Here is a 21,181-nt window from a genome sequence, read left to right as displayed (position 1 = left end):
TTGAACATTTTAAAAATGATTACTAATATTTACAATGAAACTGGCTCTACTCCAACACATTGCTTTTTTCAGACATTACATATCGAAGTTGCAGATTATGTTTCCCTTTAAACTGCAAGCACATATTGTTTAGCAATTTCATTTTAATAGTAAAAGTGTAGCTCATTTAATAAGGTGCAACATTAAATTTCAAATTAGATGTATGCGGGATGCAACATGCAGTTAAGGCTGTTACGTGTAATTATTTAACCTACTTTTCTTTTAAAGAAAAGTACAATATTCATCTGGTGCAAGAAGCCTTAAATTACAGTGCTGGAGCTCAATAATGTTTATTTATTAAAAATTTTGTCTTACTTTTTGTGGATGAGGTCCATAAAAAATGTAGTAGTAATTTAATAATTATGGCTATCATTAGGAAATTTCAACTGCCTTTGCCAAAGTTTGTAATGTAAAAGAATTCTACTGGAAGAAAGAATGATGGACACAGCTTCTTAATTTCAAGCAAAATGAAACGCTTTTACATATTTGATGTTCTAGCTGTTTCCTTCAGTAAAATCTGCCTTCAGAAATGCAGTGCCTAGGAATAGATTGTTTATGTACAAATTCTGCTCAAAGCAGCACATCATTTAAGACTTCCCTGGCACAGATTTTATTTTTGTATTCATAGATTTTCCAGAGGAACAATTTTCTTCATAGAAGATATTGCACATAACAATTAAGATCAGAGGAAACTAACAGAGCTGTATTTTACCTGCCACAGGAACTTCATAGAGAAGAGTAGCTTATTAACTCCACACAGCCATCAAATGATAAAGACGGTGGGTTAAGTGCTTGGTCAAGGTTCTTCCACAATCAACACCTATATATTACAGTATGTAATTAACACACTCTGTGCCATTTTAGGGCTAACGGTGTGCAAATGTCAGTTTATATTGCAGGTATACTAGTTTGCAGGTATCGTGTGCATAAGCAAAATTTATTATGAGCCAGACCATGCAGTCTATTATTTGCAGCCAAAGATATCCTTACAGCACTGAGAGTCCAGAACGTCAATAAACTCAGTAAACAGAAATACATTTCGTCTCAAGAGATCAAAATTATGAAGACACAAAATAACCACATGCTGTAGGTAATCTATAAAAAGTGACTGCAGATGATTGTGTGCCAAAACAGAAAAGCTTTGTGTGTCATTCAGACAGATTTACTCATTAATTTCATATCAACCTGAGCAATTTATAAATGTTATTTGTTTTGTCAAAGACTGCAGTAATGAAGTTACAATTTATATGCCACCTAAATTTGATGACAACCAGCCATTAGTATCTTGGTGCCACTTATGTACTGTTATGGTTTTATTTATAACATGAAATTAATGTCATATCAATCCAGTATCTCTCCTTACAATAAACTTGTAGTTTTTTGATCAGAGCATATTGGATTTAAATCAATTTGCTACAGATAAACAAAACTGCATTACACAGCTGTTCTGCAGTGGTAGCAGTAAATGACAAAAGTTGTAGAAATTGTCTCTGATTATATATATATATTTTAAATGATGTATTGAATATATAGCTACTATCACAGAAAATCTCCAGTTCAAAGAGATGTACTGTAATAATACTGCAGAAAGTGTACACAATTTTGTGCAACTCATATGATAATCTGAAAGGATAGATTAGTGTTCTTCACATAGAGGAGACTCTGAGTCATAGACAGACACAATGAAAAAGACTGCAAAACATTTAAGCTTTTGGACAAAAAAGCTGTTCTTCTGAAGTATTTCAGGAAGAGGACATTTTTGTCCAAAAGTTTAAATATTTAACAGTCATTTTCATTGTGCCTGCTCCTATTCAGTGCCTCCTCTCTATGTTGAGTATCAATTTCTTCTATTCATATTGTTGTTATTCCGTACTGGAGTTTCCACTGTGCCATTGTTGTGCCCCCACTGAGGGAATTTCTGCTCTCATAGACCAACACCTTCAACTCATTTCCCAGAACCTACCTTCCTATATAAAAGATACCAAACATTTCCTCCGCCGACTCTCCATGGTTCCTGTCCCTTTACCACACGGTGCCCTGCTCTTCACCATTGATGCCACCTCCTTTTACATCAACGTTCCTAATGCCCATGGCCTTTCCGCTGTTGAACACTACCTTTCTCAATGCTCAATGGATTCTAAGCCAACAACCTCCTTCCTAGTCGCTATGGCCAACTATATTCTCATCCTCAATTACTTCTCCTTTGAAGGTATTACCTACAACAAATCCGGCATATGGCTATGGGTACCCACATGGCACCATCCTATGCCAACCTTTTCATGGGCCGTCTTGAGAAATACTTCCTAAACACTCACAGTCCGAAACCCTCACCTGGTTCAGATTCATTGATGACATTTGCTTCACTTGGTCCTACTTAACCCAACAAGCCACCTTCCTAGATGTTGACCTCCACCTCAAAGATGGCTGCATCAGAACCTCCATCCATATCGAACCTACTAACCACCAGCAATACCTCCATTTTGACAGCTGCCACCATTCCATACCAAGAAGTCCCTTCCACACAGCCTAGCCACTTGTAGTTGTCGCATCTGCAGTGATGAACGGTCCCTCTCAAAATATACTGGGAGTCTCACTGAAGCCTTCACAGATCATAATTATCCTCCCAACCTTATACAAAAACAAAACTCCCCTGCCTTATCTTTCCAGTCTCCCACCACCTCCCAAAGTCCCACCGTCCAGCCACAGAGGAGCACTCCCCTTGTAACTCAGCAGCACCCAGGACTGGAGCAACTGAATTACATTGTCCGCCAGGGTTTTGACTACCTCTCATCATGCCCTGAAATGAGAAATGTTCTGCCCACTATCCTTCCCACCCCTCCCACAGTGGTATTCCACCATCCACTGAACCTACACTATTTACTCGTCCATCCTTACACAATCCATGCTCCCAACCCCTTACCTCATGGCTCATACCCCCGCAATAGACCTAGATGCAAGACCCGTCCCATACATCCTCCCACTATCACCTACTCCAGTCCAATCACAAACATCACTCATCTCATCAAAGGCAGGGCTACCTGTGAAACCAGTCATGTAATCTACAAGCTAAGCTACAACCACTGCGCTGCATTCTATGTGGGCATGACAACCAACAAACTGTCTGTCCACATGAACGGCCACTGACAAACTGTGGCCAAGAAACAAGTTGACCACCCTGTTGCTGAGCACTCTTCCAAAAATGACAGCCTTCATTTCAATAACTGCTTCACAGCCTGTGCCATAAGGATCCTTCCCGCCAACACCAGCTTTTCTGAATTGCGCAGGTGGGAACTTTCCCTGCAATACATCCTACATTCCTGTAACGCTCCTGGCCTCAACCTCCATTAGTCACTGTCCTCACCCATCCAGCCCCTTCCCTGTTTCCATTCCAGCACTACGCAGCTTTCCACTACCTTCCACCCCCTCTCTCTCCACCTCTCCCCTGCCCACTATCTATCCTGCAGCACTACACTTCCCACCACCCCTACCATACTATATAAACCAGTTGGTGACATATTTCATTACACAACCATCACCACACAAGCCTGTACTCTACCTTTAACCAGGTTAACATACATGAGACATTTAACTCTAATCTTTCTTGTATAATCTTCATTAAATGAAACTTAAAACTCTAACTTTTGGTCAGTATAGCTTCTGTCCCCATTGTCAAGAAATGAAGTACATCAGACCATCTCACAAACTTCAATGCCAACTGGAATGTCTATTTAAAGTACATCAACCTTACCTACAAGTCAAAACAGCATAGGAATACCACATGAAGTAATATATGGTCTTAAATGCCATCACCATTCAACATATTGAAAATGAAGGGAGGGAAAACTGGAGAGTCTGTTAAGGAATTTACCAGAGTGATAAGGAAAATTTAGACTAGAGTACAGAAGGCAAATACATGAACACTGGTGAAATGGGAAGAAATAGTGGGCCATATGGCAAGATTGTCACAGTATACAGTTGGTCTATGGGCAATGCTATCAACTTTGTAAATGTCAAAGGAAAGGAAAAAGAAGTTTTTTTCTACTTATCAGGGGCCATAACAAGTGATTGAGATTATGACACAAATAAATGTCAAGGTTCAATTGTGGATGAGAATGACAATTGTGCATGTAAGGTGGTTGAAACCTTTTCAAGGGAATCCAGAAGTTATTCCAGGGATAGGAGATGTGGACTAGAAAGGGAGAGTGGGGAGAAAGGCATTTGAAGATAAACAAGAGGTTGTGAATGAAACGTTAATAAGGAATCTATATGGATTAAGGCCCAGGAGATAGTCAATTAATGTTTTTTTAAGGTTTGGTATAGATTTAGTATAATTAAGGGGGAGGAAAGTAATAAGTATTTTGCCCATAGGTTAAGTCCAGGAAAGGTGAGATGATGCAGTTCATAGAAGAACTACTGATCTTTGTCAGGATGGAAGCATTACAAAACCAGCACCTGGAACTAGTTGTTCTCAAGCAGGAAGATTTAGTAATTACCAGTCATTGCTGGGTGATACACATGGTACTCAGTACATGGGAGATGAGGTAATGAGGTGAGAAGATTGGAAGAAGCATTTGACAAATTCCATCAGGGAACAGAGAGGCACGGAATATCAAAGGAAGTGCCAGGGTATGTGAGAGAGTATATGGAGTATACAAGAAATTAAAGTGTGAGATGACCCATGTCCTTGGGGTTATTCCACATACACAAAGGAAGAGGGGTTGGATCGATGCTGGAGGTCGTCTTATGAAAACAATATTGGGAACTGCTGATAAGGAAGACATTCGAAGGGTGAATGACACCATATAAAATGTTAAGCAGAAGGCAAAATGGAAAAAAGTCATGACTGAATGTCACACTATGCAGATCACAATTTTATAGGAGGACATATTGAATAACACATGAGTACTACAACAAGTGACTGGAGAAGTAATGCGGTATGCCAGAGCTGCAGAAGAGGCAGTTACTCAGAATATCAAGGAACTACAAACTGAAGTAGAAGTCTTAGATAGGGAACTAGTAATTACAAAATGGTTGCGGTCTGTAGAAGACGGTGTTTGGGAAGCTCAAGGGAAAGTAACAGAAGTACAGCAGGCTATGCAACAGGCTGTAAGAGGTCAGCTATGGGTAAACTTGTCTCCAGAGCAGTATTTAGAGGGTCTAAGGAAAGCACAGAAGGAACTAAGGAACTGCCACCAGAGTTGGGGTTGGTTTTAGAACCTGAGGACAAAAACTTATGTTTTTATTTCAAGATAGTCACACTACCAGTGAGTTGGAGCAAAAGCTTACATTTACATTTCTATACCAGTAGCAGGCAAACAAGCATGTTACGAGTGCTACATAGTTCATGTGTATCCTGTCAAGTGGGGGACACTTAAGAAATTTGTAAGAGTAAAAACACAGTGACTATTATTAATTGCAAAAGACCAGGGTAGATATGTAGAAGTACAGCAAGCAAAGTTGCAAAAGTGCTAATGAGGGGAAATCACAGTCTGTCCGAATATGTTAATAAGAGAGGGGCAGGATTCATGTGCAATGAAACTGCTAATGGCACCAAAGGAGGTAAGGGAATGTAACGAAAAAAGTGATCGAGCTGGAACTGTACTCTCAGGATGTCGAGCTGCACTGGTTGTATTCTCACATTGACAAGTCGGTATTAGTGGCTAGCTGTGTCAAGCAGGGAAAGCATATGTCAGCAAAGAGGCTAGAATCAAAAGGAGAGGTTTGTTATTAAATGGAACAGCTTGCGAGATAATGGGACCTACTTTCCATCTGCCCACTGCAATTTCAGGAATAACTCACCTGAATATTTTGTAGTCTTGTTTGTATTGGCCAGAGGAGCCCATGGAGGTGGTACCTGCCACAAATCTAACTGGCTTAAATTCAAACCAAGCAAGGTGGCGCAGTGGTTAGCACACTGGACTCAGATTCAGGAGGACAACAGTTCAAACCTGTGTCCAGCCATCAAGATTTTGGTTTTCTATGAGTCCCCTAAATCACTTCAGGCAAATTCTGGGATGGTTCCTTTGAAAGGGCATAGCTGATTTTCTCCCCATCCTTCCCTAATTTGATGGGACCAATAACCTCACTGTTTGGTCCCCTTCCCCAAATCAATCAACCAATCTTAAATCAAACTCCAGGGCCAGAATTAAGGCAGTCTATAAACTCTTCTGAACTGTGCAGTATGTAAATTTATATCAGGAAAATCAGAACCAGAAGGAGACAACATTGGCTACTGTCATACCAACCACTGCAGCCACACTTGTTCGACTGAGTGCATTCCTTATTTTGGTATGCAGAAAACAAAACACAAGACTGAGTTCAGACCCAGCCATCGTTCAAATTCCAGTGGATTGGATACCCCAAATATAAAAGCAGTAAGGAAGATGAATGCACAAGGGGAGACGATTAAGGATAACTGGTTCATTTTAGATTGTAGGTTTGGAATAGAGAGTTAGGACTTATTGTACAGGAGGTCTAGTAATAAAAATAAGTTCTATGGTGTTTGAGTTACGGAGTAGGGCAAGGGGCCTAGTACAAATGCATAAGATTAAATGACATGGTTAAGAAAACTAGTTGTTAGAACAATTCTTAAGAAGAAGAACAGGGCCAAAAGCGCTGGTTGCCAGGAACTCTAACATAAAGGATAATCTAGTTTGGTCAACCTGAGGGACTGGGTCTTGTCCATTTTCGGTCAGAGTGGAAGTGAGTTGCAACAGAATGAGCTGCAGGCAGGCAAGAGCGTTATGTGTTGTGAAACAAAACATAGCATAGCTGAGCCAGCTGGGCATGGTATAGCAACAGTTGACACTGCAGTATGCTAGCTGAAGGATGGAAGCATTTCCTCATTTGCCACCATGAAAGTGTTCAGAATATGTGCTAGAAGCCCCAAGCGAACGTAGTCTGGAGCATATAAGTACTCAGCCATTCATGTACTAAAATACTGTCATCTCAGTATCACAGCCTATACCATGAGCCTGTGACACCCAGAACGACATCCTTGAATGCAGCATGGGGTCCGCTGTTTGAGCATGGGACAGGGTAACCTAATTTGTGTCATGAGAGTACCACCACCAGAGCAAAGAGCTACCTCAATTGAAGGGGGTCATGTCCATCCCCATGGAATTTTCAGCTATGCTGCTGTGCTGTCATGGTTACAGCTGAAGACGTCGCTGACAGTGGCATTCAAGTGAAGCCATGCTTGGCCCCACTCTTTGTGCCATCGGCAATGCTGGACATCTATTGTTTTGCATTCCTGATGTACTAAGGCCACCGTTCAGAATAAAGACATTAATTAAACAAATCTACTATCATCCTGAAGTCTCATTTCACTCTCCATGGGCGACAATTGAAGGGTCATCTAACACAGACAACTGTATTATCTGTGAATAATCTTACAGAGCATCCAATGCTTTCTACATTGTAAACAATAACAGTCCCATCACACTTCCTTGGGATACTCTGGAAATCACCTTTATATCTGTCAATTTCGTTCTGTTAAGAGCAATGTGTTGAGTTCTATCTGCAAGAAAGTCTTGAATCCAGTCTCAAATCTGGTCCAATATTTGATGAGCTCATATTTTTTTATGAAACGACAGTGTGCAATGGTATGAAATGTATTCCATGAGCTGAGGAAAATGGCATCAACCTGAGTTCCATTGTCTATAGGGCTATGGATCTTGTGGAGGAACAGAGTGAGCTGAGTTTCACAAGATCTCCATGTTGATTGTGGAAGACTGAATTCAGTATTTTGGTCTTTCTCTTTTAACTTCTACTTCAGTGCTAGTATTGTCTTTGAGCGAATGAAAAGACAATTTTGAACTGCTTACAGATTTTACATAAGATCAAACCCTCTTAGGGTTTTTATGCAGCTTGGTTGACAATAATTTACTTTCATAGTCGTTGAATGCTTCTTTCATTGATCTCTTTATGCTCATTTTTGCTTCATTCACCTTTTGATTGCCAGCTTGGTGTGGACTTTTCTTGAATCTGAGATGAAGCTCTCTTTGTTTATGGAGCAATTTTCTAATAAATCTAACAGCCTGCCACTGAAATGCATTGAAATCTTCCTTTATTCTGACCTTGTTTGGATACCAAATACTCAAGCAGTACTCAAGAATTTTTGTAGTGTTCTTTATGCTGTCTCTTGTGTAGATGAGTTACACTTTCATAAATTTCTTCCCACAGACTGTAGTCAATGAATCACCTTCCCTACTGCTGCACTAAGAGCTGCTTCCATTTCATATTGCTTTGCAACCTTATGCCCTTATATTTAATTGATGTGACTGTATCAAGCAATACACTACTAATACAGTAGTTGAACATTGCAGGATAGTTTTTCTCACTCATCTGCATTAACTTATTTTTCTACATTTTGAGCAAGCTGCCATTCATCAAATGAGCTAGAGGTTTTGTCTAAATCATTTTGTATCCCCCTACAGCCACTCAATGATGACCTGCCCTGTACACTACAGCATAATCAACAAACAGCCATAGTTTGCTGCCCACCCTCTCCATAAGATCATTTATGTATGCAAAGAATAACAGTGGTCTTATCACACTTCCCTGGAGCACTCCTGGTGATAGCCTTGTCTATGATGAATGACCACTTTTGAGGTCAATTTACTGGGTTCTATTGCTGTAGGAGTCTTTGAACCACTCAAACATCTGGGAACCTATTCCATATGCTCAGGCCATTGTTAACAGTCTGCTGTGAGGCACTGTGTCACGTGCTTTCAGGAAATCTAGGAATTTAGGATCTGCCTGTTGCCCTTCATCCATGATTCAATGGATACTGTGTATGAGAAAGGGAAAGCTCAGTTTCTTGAAAGTGATGCTTTCTAAATATGTGCTGATACAGCGACACAAACGTTTCAGTCTCAAGGAAGTTTATTGTATTTGAACTGAAATATGTCGAAGAATTCTGCAGCAAAAGAAAAGACAGTAGCACTGAACTTCTATAATGTAAAAGGAAGACACCCCCAAAACATAGAAATAGAACTTAGGGACAGAGTTCTTGAAAATGTTGACAGCAATAAATTTCTGGGACTCTGGCTCCAGAACAACACAAAATGGGAGGTACACATTGAATATTTGCAAAGAAAACCAAGCAAAACCTGTTACATGATACGGATCTTAAAAACTTGTTGCAGCAAAGCCAGCCTGTTAAATGTATACTACTCCTATGTGCATTCTGTAATTAAATATGGCATAATCTTCTGGGGCAATACAACAACAAATATTAAACTTTTCAGGATGCAAAAGAGAATACTAAGAATTATTGAAGGGGTAAACAATACGAAATCATGCAGACCCATATTCAAAAAACTGTCAGTTCTTCCTCTTCCTTGCATTTTTATCTATGAAACATCAGTTTTCATCTAACAATATATTGATAGACACCCAGATATCTTATTAAAAATGAAGATATACATGCACAAAATACAAGGCAAAAATCTGACCTTCATATGAAACAGGTGAGAACATCATTGTGCCAAAAAGGCACACTACATACTGGGATAAAGATTTTCAATAATCTACCTAACAATATTAAATCAATAGTTAAACTCTGTAGTTTTAAGGCTGAAGTAAAGGCATATTTAATTGATCATTGCTTTTACAGTCTGACAGAATATATAAAAGCCAAACAACAAAAATAAAGATGCATTATTAATATTCTACTTTGTATGTTGCCTGTAATGTTTGTTGTATGTATGAATCTTTGCTAAATTACTTCAGTATCTAGTCCTTAGGATTGCAATACAAACTGTATTTTATCTTGTAAATACCTAACCATGTCCAATATCCTTGTATATATCCTATACATATAGGATTTGAAGGACTGAATAAAATAAATAAAACATAATTCACTGTTAAGGATATTGGTCTTTAATTTTGTTGGTCTGTTATTTTACCCTTCTTATATACAGAAGTCAGCTGCACATTTTTAAAGTCACTTGGGACTTTTCACTGGGTGAGACGTAAGGTAGTTTCTTGCTGTCATCCTCAGACATCAGTTGTATTGCAGAGTGGTACCATCCCTAGTTTAGAAGATCTTACATAGTACTGTAGCAATGAAGTGCTAAGCTCCATTTGCTTTAAAGAATTAAAAATGGGCAGATGCACAACAAATTTACTACATCATATAAGGAGAAAACATTCACAATGTTCCTTGACTTACATGTAATTTTATTGACATGCTTTAAACTTCGGATCATAACTGAATCCTTAATTTTTTGGTTGCTTCAGGATGAAAAATTGACATCATTTGAAGTCACTGGCTTGTGACCTTTTGCTCCTGCTGTCATAGTGCCCATCTCCCTCACCTTCCTAATCTATGTTGGAGACAGTGGGACCAATTTCTGCCACAGCATCTACCCTATATTGATTGTGACCTAATCCTTCACCTTCATAAGAATTTCTCAACCTTTATTTAAAATCTATGTTTATTACTGGAAATAATACCAGTAAAAAACAAAAGCTGTTATTTCATAAACCAGTTATTTTGAGCAGTTTTAACAGTTGGGTTAAACTGAAGACAAAAAAACTGGTATAACCAAATCAGTTGTTTCAGTGATAACTGCCATCTCTACTCGGGTCCAGAAACGTTTTATTTCCATCTTAGAGCTCAGTTTCTACAATTCTTCAACACATTAATCATCTACGTTGAAATGAAGCGTCATCTGTGAAAAACATATTAGCACCGAAGTGAGGGTTGGCACACTGTTGTTTGCAGAAGTGTCCCCCTGCTGGAAAGTCAGCTGCTGATAGTGCCTGCACATGCTGTATGCAGTGCATTCTCTTGTAACACTCTCCAGACAGTCGTGTGGTCAGTGTTACTTGTTGCAACTAATTGTCTTACACTCACAATAGGGCTGTTGTCAACCTGATGAAGAACTTCCGCCTCCAGCTGAGGTACCATCATCCTTCTAGGCCTCCTCCAGTCATGTGTAGTAGATTTACATGTCCCGTGCCCCCTAAGAGGACGATCAATTGCTTCAAACGTCCTCCTGTCAGGACACTGTTGTTCTGGAAATCCCTCCTGTTACAAAAGTTGGCTGCCATGGCTATTGCCATTTGCCAATGTGTACAACAAATGGGCATCTGCAACTTTGCATTAGAGTACACATACATTGCACTGTACTGGGAACCAAGTCTGTGATGCTACATGTTTGATGCTAGTACAGCAATGAAGTTAGTTGTGTGTCAGCTCAAGCAATGAAGTGAGTGGTATGTCAACATTACCTTCGTTTGATTGGAACAGCAAACACTGTATGCCGTGAATCTGTCTTCTGTCCAGAGGTAGCTCAGCTAAAGGTGTTATAATGGTATCACATCTGCAGGGTGAGCATAGAATTATTGCTGTTTTATGAATTTGTATTACAAACGCCCTGCTGTGGTGAGGTGGAGATTAAGTGAAGCATTCTTGTGATTATGATCTGTCTCAAAAACTTCCAACATTGCAATGTAGTATCTATGTGTCTTCCCAATTGTCCTAAGAATTCTTTCAATTCTTCAATTGGCTTATGGATGGAGAGGTTTTCTTCACATTCAAAACTTTCACAATTCCTTGAATGTATCTGACATTAAGTTCATTCCCTGGTCTTTTACTATTGCTTCAGGCACTCCAGACTTCAGTATCCAATTATTCACAAGTGCGGTGCCACTATTGGTGCCTCCTGGTTTGGCATTGCATCTAGTTCTACGTATCTTGAAAAATTATCTATGTTTGTGAGTATGTACATATTCCCTGCAGGTGTTTTATTGAATGGACCTAAAACATAAGTCCCCAGAAATTCAAATGATGCTAATCTTCAGGTAACCTCTGCAATGGTACTCTTGTTCAACATAAATCCACACTCTGTGCACAATGTATGCAATTCCATACATACCGGTTTATGTCCATCTGCCTATTCCTCCACATATACCTTCCTGCTATGCTTCTGTTGTTAGGTCTGCAACCTTGATGACCCACTAATATGTGATCATGAGCTTCTTGTAGCACTCGATTCCTTAGCTTCACTGGTACCCAACATGGCTTCTCTGAATTGTAACAAATCCTGCATACAAAACTGTGACTGCTTAAAATACTAGATACATTCATCATCCACTCTCTGAGCAGTTTACCATTCCTTCCACTCATTACCCACAATATGTAATACTGCTAATTTTCTACTTAAGCCACATTTCCATGCTTTTTCCCAGGTTTATGCATGCTTTCGGAAAAAAATGCACTTATTCTCACTGCCCACTGCATCAATATATTAGAAGGATCCTTTAATCCCAACAACATTTTAATGCCACATGATCTGTTATTACTACAAAGCTTTTACCATACAGATAACATTTGAAATTAGTGATCCCATAAATAAATAAAGATTCTGCTACAGAAAATACACAGACAGCTCTAATTAATCTTAGGTTTGTCTTAACCCCATCTTTACTTATGATATGACCTAGGTATGCTACCTCTTCCATCACAAAATTACACTTTTCGGTACTCATTGTTAACTTCACTGCTTTAACCTTATGAATACTCCCCTTAATCACTGCATATGCTGTTCAATATCACTCCCATAGACAATTACTTCATTGAGCTGCACTAAGCATTGCCATTGTTTTAAACCTGAAAATGCTGTTTTGTATTGATCTTGATCTATCTAATGATAACCACTCTTCAAATCCAATGCTGAAAAATATTTGCATTGCCCTAAATGACCCGAGGTTTCTGCGATGTTTGACAAGGGGTAGGCATCTGTTACAGTTTTCACATTTAGATGTCTGTAATCACAACAAAACCTATTACTTTCATGTTCCATCCATTGATTTTTTTGGTGCAATGACTATTCCTGCCTCCCATGCACTATTACTTTCTTCAGTAATTCCACCTTTCAGCTGTTTATCAATAAATTCTTCCAAAATTGGCATTTAGTACCAAGATATTCTGTATGGTTTGTGGTAGACTGGTGATTCATTCCCTATTGGTATGTGGTGTTGTGTAATATGTGCAGCTGGCAATGGCCCTTCTGGAAAAAATAAATCCCCAGATTCCAAAAGTAATTTTTCCGTTCATTCCCTATTGCTTCCCCCTAGGTGCCTGACTTTTTCTCATAATACAGTTTCAGTCATGTCCAGCAACTGTCCGTGGCTGACATCCTTCTTGTCCCATTCTTCTTCCTCCAAGATATCCACATTAGCGATTACCAAACCCCTTTCTTAATCCTATGTCCTCTTCACTAAAATTGTCTAAAAAGAAAGGTGCCTTCTTTTCACCCATTATTTCTTGTACATATACATGCCTCATTTAACCAAACAACCACCTGATCTAATACTTCATTCTCTTCTAATGGATCCACCATGCACAAAATTCCTACTGGCAGACTAGACTCAACTTTGACCCAAAGTGATTTCCCAGTACCCTTAGGTACGCAGTTGTGCAAATCATGTCTTAGTGTGATAATTTGCAGTATAATTGGTTTGTCCTTTGCAACAGACTTCCCTCATGACATTGCTGCATTGGCAATGCCTTCACCTGACTGAAACATTTTTTGATCAAGTTCTGTCCTATGTTGCCAAAGTTTGGTTATGGCACAAAGCTCATATAAGAAATCTAACCCCTGAATAGTGTCTCACTGCTGTGCACAAATCCATCAGACTCCTATCCAGATTCATCTTGACATTTCCATATTCCACTTCATAAAAAGGCATCAAATTCTTTCTGCTCATTTTCTTTGCAAAAATAATTTCGTTGACTGCAGAATCCTGCCCTAATTTATAGGTACCTCCATTAATTGTCCTTATCTCATCTGAAAGTTGTTCCACAGTTTCCGTATTTCTCTTAGTTATTACCCGTAATTGTTCCCTATAGTGACTGGCACTATTTCATTTTCTATATCTCTGAATTAACACTTTTTTAAAATTCTTTGAAAGTTATGACTCCCTTAAGAGTGTCTGTGTACCCTGCATAAGTTTTAGCTTTCCCTGTTAGACCCAGTTTTGTAATGTTCAGTGATACCTTATGAGACCAACTTTCCATCTCATCCAGATTGCTAAGGTCTCTCACAAAGACCTGCACATCTTTGGTTGCCTTACCAAAAAAAGGAGCAATTAAACTTGCAACTGACAAATCTAAACTCTGTGGTGATGATCGCAATTCTACCAACCCATGCAGTTCTGTATTATCTGCTGTTAATTGTGCTACCTTTTCTAACAGTATATATACTGCTTCTGGCTCTGACACACCTTATGACGCTGGTTCTGTCAAAGCTTTGTCCTTGACAACACTCATTTTGAGAAATAACACTAGCAATACAAGAAAACAAAATACATTAATAAACTGCCTATTGGCTTCTGTCTCGGGTCCTTCAGCCAACATTCATCTGATGATTTTTCTGATGTTTTGTCAGCACAAGCGGCTGGCATTGTCAAAGCTTCACCTCCATTGCTGGTGGTACACTGGAGACATGCTCGTGGCTGCAGACTGTATGTACCTGGCATGTCAACCCTCCAAGGGCTTCTCAAGGTCATTTTTGGCATGGTTCTCCTCTTACTATCTTCTGGTGTGGTTCCCCTCTTACTACCTGCAATGGTTGTTCGCTGCAGCACAGGAAGCCTGAATCCATTTAAAATGAGGATTTCTTCTTTCTTGTTGAAGTTATTCTTGTATTTGTGTGTTTCTATAGCTTCTCTGAATAAGTGGGTGTGATACCTCTTCTCTACAGCCAAAACTTCCGTGTTGGCAAATTTTACTATGTGGTCAGTTTGCCACAGCCGGTTTCTCCATGTTCCCCAACCTGCAATGTCGCTTATGTTCTGTGATCCTGGTATTGTTGATTGTCCAGTCATTCCAATATAAACTTTTCCGCATGTACATGGTATGCTGTATATTCCCAACATTGCGAGTGAGTCCCTTTTCTCCTTTTCCAATCTGAGACTCTTTCATCTTTGTTATTGGTTTTTAAATAGTCTTTACACTGTGTTTGTGCAAAATAAGGCCAGTTCTGTCTGCCACTCTGGGAATGTATGGCTGAAAGGTCATACCCGACATTTCTTTTCTCATGTGTCACTGACACAGAACTTCTGGCTGTAGAGAAGAGTTACCACAGCCACTTGTTCAGAGAAGCTATAGAAGTACACAAACATGAGAATAGCTTCAACAAGAAAGAGGAAATGATGATGATGATGATGATGATGATGTTTGGTTTGTAGGCACTCAACTGTGCGGTTATCAGCACCCGTACAAATTCCCAACCTTATCTCAGCCCAATCTCGCCACTTTCATGAATGATGATGAAATGATGAGGACAACACAAACACCCAGTCATCTCGAGGCAGGTGAAAATCCCTGACCCCGCCGGCAATCGAACCCGGGACCCCGTGCTCGGGAAGCGAGAACGCGACCACGAGACCACGAGCTGTGGACAAGAAAGAAGAAAGCCTCAAGGCAAATGGATCCAGACTTCCTGTGCTGTAGCAAATGACTGCTGCATGTAACCAGAGGAGAATGACATGGGAAATGACTGCGGAGAAAATCTCGGATGTTGGTGTGCCAGGTTCATATAGTTTGTGGCCAGGAGCTCAGCTCCAGTTCACCACTAGCAGTGGAGGGTGAAGCTTTGACAATGCCAGCCACTCATGCTGGCGAAACATCAGAAAAATCATCAGACAAACGGCCAGAGAACCTGGCAGCTTGGCAACAAGTGGATACAAAATCCCTAACAGTTTTGTAAAATACTTTAACTTAATTCTTATGTCTAAACATGAGCCATTTTGACTCCCAGCATTGCCTAGTCATATGTCCCCAACGGTTATGTATATAACATTTTACTGGAACTGATTCTGTACATGGTGCTGACTGGCTGTCAAGGTTACACTGTGCACATCTAACAGGCACTAACCAGTCACGACTTCCATAATGTCTAAAACCAAACAAATCCACTGGTTCTCTACTCACAATAAAATCTACTTTACAAAATGCCTTATCAACAAACCTTTTCTCCATGACCAAAATACAATTAAAATTTTTGGTCTCACCATACTATAGGCTGAAGACTCAGCTGTTGCTCTCAGAAGGTGACATCAATGATCTGACACCACTGTTAGATGACCTTTTGATGTCACCCATTGAGCATGAAATGGGACCATTGCTGACAATACAAAGAGTGGGGCTGGGCATGGTATCACTTGAATGCTGCTGTCAGTGACTTCTCTGGCTGCGACTGTGATGACAGTATGGCAGCACAGCTGACAATTCTGCGGGTACAGTTGTGACCTGCTGCTCTTGTGACTCAGGACAAGCAGCCCCATCTCATGGTCAAATAGCGTACCCTGTACAGCATTCCATGATGTCGCTTTGGGTGTCACAGGCTCATGGTCTTGTATGTGATACTGAGACGAGAATATTTTAGTGCCTGAATGGCTGAGTACTTATACACTCCAGGCTACTCTAAACACTTCAGTGGTGACAAGACTGGAAAGGCAACTGTCCTTTTGCTAGCATATTGCAGTGTTGGCAGTTGCTATACCGCATCCAGCTGACTATACTTTGCAATGCCTGCAAGCCATGTTTTGCTTCACAATGCATAACATTCTTGCCTGCCTGCAGCTGGCTCCCCTGCAACTCACTTCTGTTCCGGCATACTTTTTGACTGAATACAGGTAATATGCTACATCCATAATAAAGTAGCAGCACCAGAAGACAGTATCAAATTGAAGAATAGCCTGCAGAGAGTTGATGAATGGTGCTGGCTCTGGCAGTTGATCCTGAACGTAAAGAAATGTAACATATGATGCATACATAGGAAAAGAAAGCCCCTAATGTACAATGAGAAACTGCTGGAGACAGTATCAAATGTAAAATATATCTAGGAGTAATTATCCAGAATGACCTTAAGTGGAATGACCACATGAAACAAATAGTAGAAAAATCAGATACCAGACTGAGAGTTGTAGGAAGAATCTTAAGGAAATGTAAGTGATCCACAAAGGAAGTGTGTTATATGGCACTTGTTCAACTGTTTCTTGAGTATTGTTCATCAATATGGGATCATGAGCAGATGGGACTGATGGAAGAGGTAGAGAAGATCCAAGAAAGAGCAGTGCAATTCTTTGCAAGATTGTTTAGTCGGTGTGAGGGTATTATTGAGATAGTCAACAAGCTCCATTGGCAGGTGTTATGAGAGAGGCATTGTGTATCATGAGAGGTTTAGTATTGAAATTTCAAGAGAGCAGTTTCCGGAAAGAGCTGGATAACATATTACTTCCTCCCACACGTGTCTCGCATAATGACCATGACAAGAAAATTTGAGAAATTAGAGCCAATACAGGGGATTACCAACAATCTTTCTTCTCATGTACCATTCACTAGTGGAACAGGGTAGGAGGGTTCACTTGTTGGTACCAGAAGTACTCTTTGCCACACACCATTAGGTGGCGTATGGAGTGTGATGTAGATGCATATGTAGATGTAGATTTTTATTACCTGTAGGTTTGATCAACATGCAAGTGTTACAGAGATCCTTTATCAAACTCAAATAGGAATCCATGGAGGGAAGACAGCATTCTTTTCACAGAACACTGTTGAAACAATTTAGAGAACTGGCCTTTTGAGCTAACTACACAATGATTCTACTGCTGTCAACATACATTTTGCCTAAGGACTTTGAAAGTAAAAGAAATTATTGGTCATACACGGCATAGGGTGCTGTCATTTTTCCCTCGCTCTATTTATGGGTGGAACAGGAAAGGAAGTGACTACTGATGGTACAATGTACCCTCAACCATGTGCCATATGGTGGACTGCAGGGTATGTATGAAGACACAGATGTGCTAGATGTAGACCATGTGGGGGCAAGTCTTGCACATTGCATGTACACGCGTAGTGTCAAATAGGCCATGACACATGGCAGCATGTACGTTATTGCTTCTGCAGTGCTGCACTGATTATAATGTCATGTTTTTGGCTAGTTTCAAACTATAGGTGTTGTTATTACTGATCACTTTTCCTAAATTCTACAATAATACAATATTACAAAGCAATGGAAATTTTACGAATCAACATGGCTTGTTTTTAAATCAAAGTTTTAATTAAAAACCTAATATTTTGGCATCGCAGATGTGGCAAGTTGATATGCTGAATTTTTTCACCAAGTTTTAAGTAAAAATTGAAGAAAGCCTGTTATAAATGAGACCAAACAATTACCAAAATGTACCAGTTATTTAGAATTAAAATTCCAGTATCTGTTTTAACTGATCAGATTTTCCCATCATTAGACTCATATCCAAACAACACATTTTCTTTGTCTACATGTGAGGAATGTTTCCTGAAAGTTTGGTCATACCTTTTTGTTGCACACTGTATATGGGACACCTGCGGAATCTTGACATCTGGTCAAAAGATGATGAGAGTGACACTTATCAAAGTGTAGCATTATTTCAATGCACCAACTGTGCAGAAGCCCAAGACGGTTTCATCAGCAGTATATGCTGGGAAAGTCTGTATTGCATATGGTCAGTCTTAATTTGTAAATTCAAAATTTTACCGGCATTCATGAATTGTAATTCAGATTAGAAGCTGAAAAATGCTCTAAATCCAGTGATGTTACAATCACTACAAAAGGGCAACTCGAAAAGAAACCATTAAGGACCCAAAGAAAACATAAAATACAGATATGTTATGAGATTTCCTATGGGGCCTGAGAATTTTGACAAACACTGGAGAACTGATCAAACAGTGCCCACAGTGCATCATGGAAGCAAAGAATTCACATAAAACACTTGTTGTTTTTGTGGTCTTCAGTCCTGAGACTGGTTTGATGCAGCTCTCCATGCTATTCTATCCTGTGCAAGCTTCTTCATCTCCCAGTACTTACTGCAACCTACATCATTCTGAATCTGCTTAGTGTATTCATCATTCACCAGTCCCTTCTCCCTCTACAATTTTTACCCTCCTCGCTGCCCTCCAATGCTAAATTTGTTATCCCCTGATGCCTCAGAACATGTCCTACCAACCAGTCCCTTCTTCTTGTCAAGTTATGCCACAAACTCCTCTTCTCCCCAATCCTATTCAATACCTCCTCATTAGTAATATGATCTACCCATATAATCTTCAGCATTCTTCTGTAGCACCACAACACTTATTGTGGTAAAATTTCCACATTTCCATGGCAGCGAGATGTAGCTGGTTTATTCAAGTTGTCTTCCAAATACATTTGTGTACCTGACTATTGATTGTGTTATCCATAAACTGTACTATTACATTCTTTAAATTACCCAGAGTTAATCAAACATAAAAAGGTATATTTTTCTTGTAACAGCACACTGGAGAATTAATGGGTTAGAACACATTTGGGAATCTTACTCATTTCTGAATTTAAATATTTTGTGAAGAAACTGTATTTCAAACATACAACAACCAATCCCAAACTTTCACAAAGCAATGGGCTTGTTGCAGCATGTGTCAGAATAATTTAACAGAGTCTAATGAAAGTTATGGTACCTACAGGTTGTACACTGGGCAGCTTTGCTATCCAAGGGTTTTCACTAGAGGAACTTTTAATAACAAGACACACACTGACAGTGGTAGTAATACTATCAAAGGATCAAATGTACATGATATGAAGAATGTTCAAGGATGGGAAGGAGAAAGTGAGATAAATGAAAAATATAATTATGAAAAATATCATTGGGTATGAGATCTCCCAACATTAAAGTAGGAAGATAAGTTGCAGGTCACTGATCGATGCAGGTATGGACCTCATACATCATCAAAATGGCTTTAAAAAAAACCTTTTGCATTTGGTGAAATCAACAGAAAAGAATGGAGAGTATGACATAGACTGTCCAAGTGGGCTCTTAGCAGGAGTTGCCTTCACTGAACAATTGCTGAAAAGTTCCAAAATGATTACAACTGTTACACTGGCCCAATTAAATGACAAGCTATATAAAGGGAACAACAACCACAGTCGAACACAATATGTGACAGAGGGTACATGGAGTCACAGACAGCCACAACAAAAAGACTGCTATACATTTGAGCTTTTGGCCATGAGACCTTCTTCAAAGTAGAAAACACACACATGGTCACACAAGCACAACTTGCACATATGATCACTGTATCTGGTTGCTGAGGCCAGACTGTGTACAGTAACTGCATCTGATGGAAGAGGCAATCTGTGGGTGCTAGGGGTATGGAGAAAGCTGAGCCGGGGAGGGGGAGGGAGAGGGATAGCAGGGGTGGGGATCAGGCCCAAACCTCCTTGCAATACCTCCTCCCCATCTGTAAAATTCTTCTGCTCTGCAACTGCAAATACCTGCATCCCATCTCTCCCATGAAATTCTTACTCTGCGGGAACTAGAGCAGCATCCACAATGCCAACTCTGGAAACTCTCCAACCTGTTCACCTTATACTCCCACCTTTGACTATCACTATCCACCATCTTCCAATAGCCTCCAAACTTCCCCAACCCCTCATAGCTGACAAATCTGTCTTGCAAACCTACTACACTTACTGTACCCTCAGAAACTCACTCCCACCTTCATATGGAATCCAGAACCTAAACAGACCCAAAACACAGTCATGAACTTTTTCTGCAAAACTTTTAGTCCCATAGAATTATCAGATTTTTCTAAAGGTCTAACCTTTCACCTCATTCCCAAATTCACTAATACTAGCCTGGTTACATAACTTCTCCCCTTCTCCCAGTCCCTACAGTGGAAACATATTTTTGGCTCCAACCCTAACAATCAGACTCAACCCAAGAACAATGTTGAAGCCTGCCTGACTCATTTAACTCCTCCATCCAACCATGATCCACCCCCTCTGTCCCCAAATCAACCCCTTTAAACATTCAAGAATTTCTTAACTTCAGACTTTGCCTCACCATCCTTCTCCAAATCCCTCAAGATAGAAACTAATCTTACAGCCACAGAAAGAACAGCAATCCACTGCTTGAAATCTGATCTTGACCTTATAATCCTATCTGCTGACAAAGGCTCTACTTCTTTGGTTTTGAACTGGTCAGACTCACCCACCTATTAATCCTGCCACTGTGACACCATTCCAGAAATGCAGCAGAATTCCAGTCTCTCCTCAAATCCGTAGTCCCATCCCACAAGCTCTTCCCACAGCCCATCTCTCTTCTCACC

General features: G+C 39.9%; 1 protein-coding gene across 2 annotated transcripts in view; it reads right to left on the bottom strand.

Annotated features, from left to right (window-relative positions):
* Positions 1-21,181, bottom strand: part of LOC126263049 (uncharacterized) — a 161,513-nt gene that overhangs the window by 26,619 nt on the left and 113,713 nt on the right. The window contains exon 9 of one of the 2 annotated variants that reach the window (XR_007546806.1): positions 752-859. The exons of the other annotated variant lie outside the window; for it this stretch is intronic. The gene's annotated coding sequence lies outside the window, so the exon portion shown is untranslated. The remainder of the gene's footprint in view (positions 1-751; positions 860-21,181) is intronic. 2 annotated transcript variants of the gene reach the window in all.

This window comes from Schistocerca nitens, chromosome 6 (assembly GCF_023898315.1).
Source record: "Schistocerca nitens isolate TAMUIC-IGC-003100 chromosome 6, iqSchNite1.1, whole genome shotgun sequence".
NCBI lineage: Eukaryota > Metazoa > Arthropoda > Insecta > Orthoptera > Acrididae > Schistocerca > Schistocerca nitens.
This window is presented reverse-complemented; position numbering and strand designations above follow the sequence as displayed.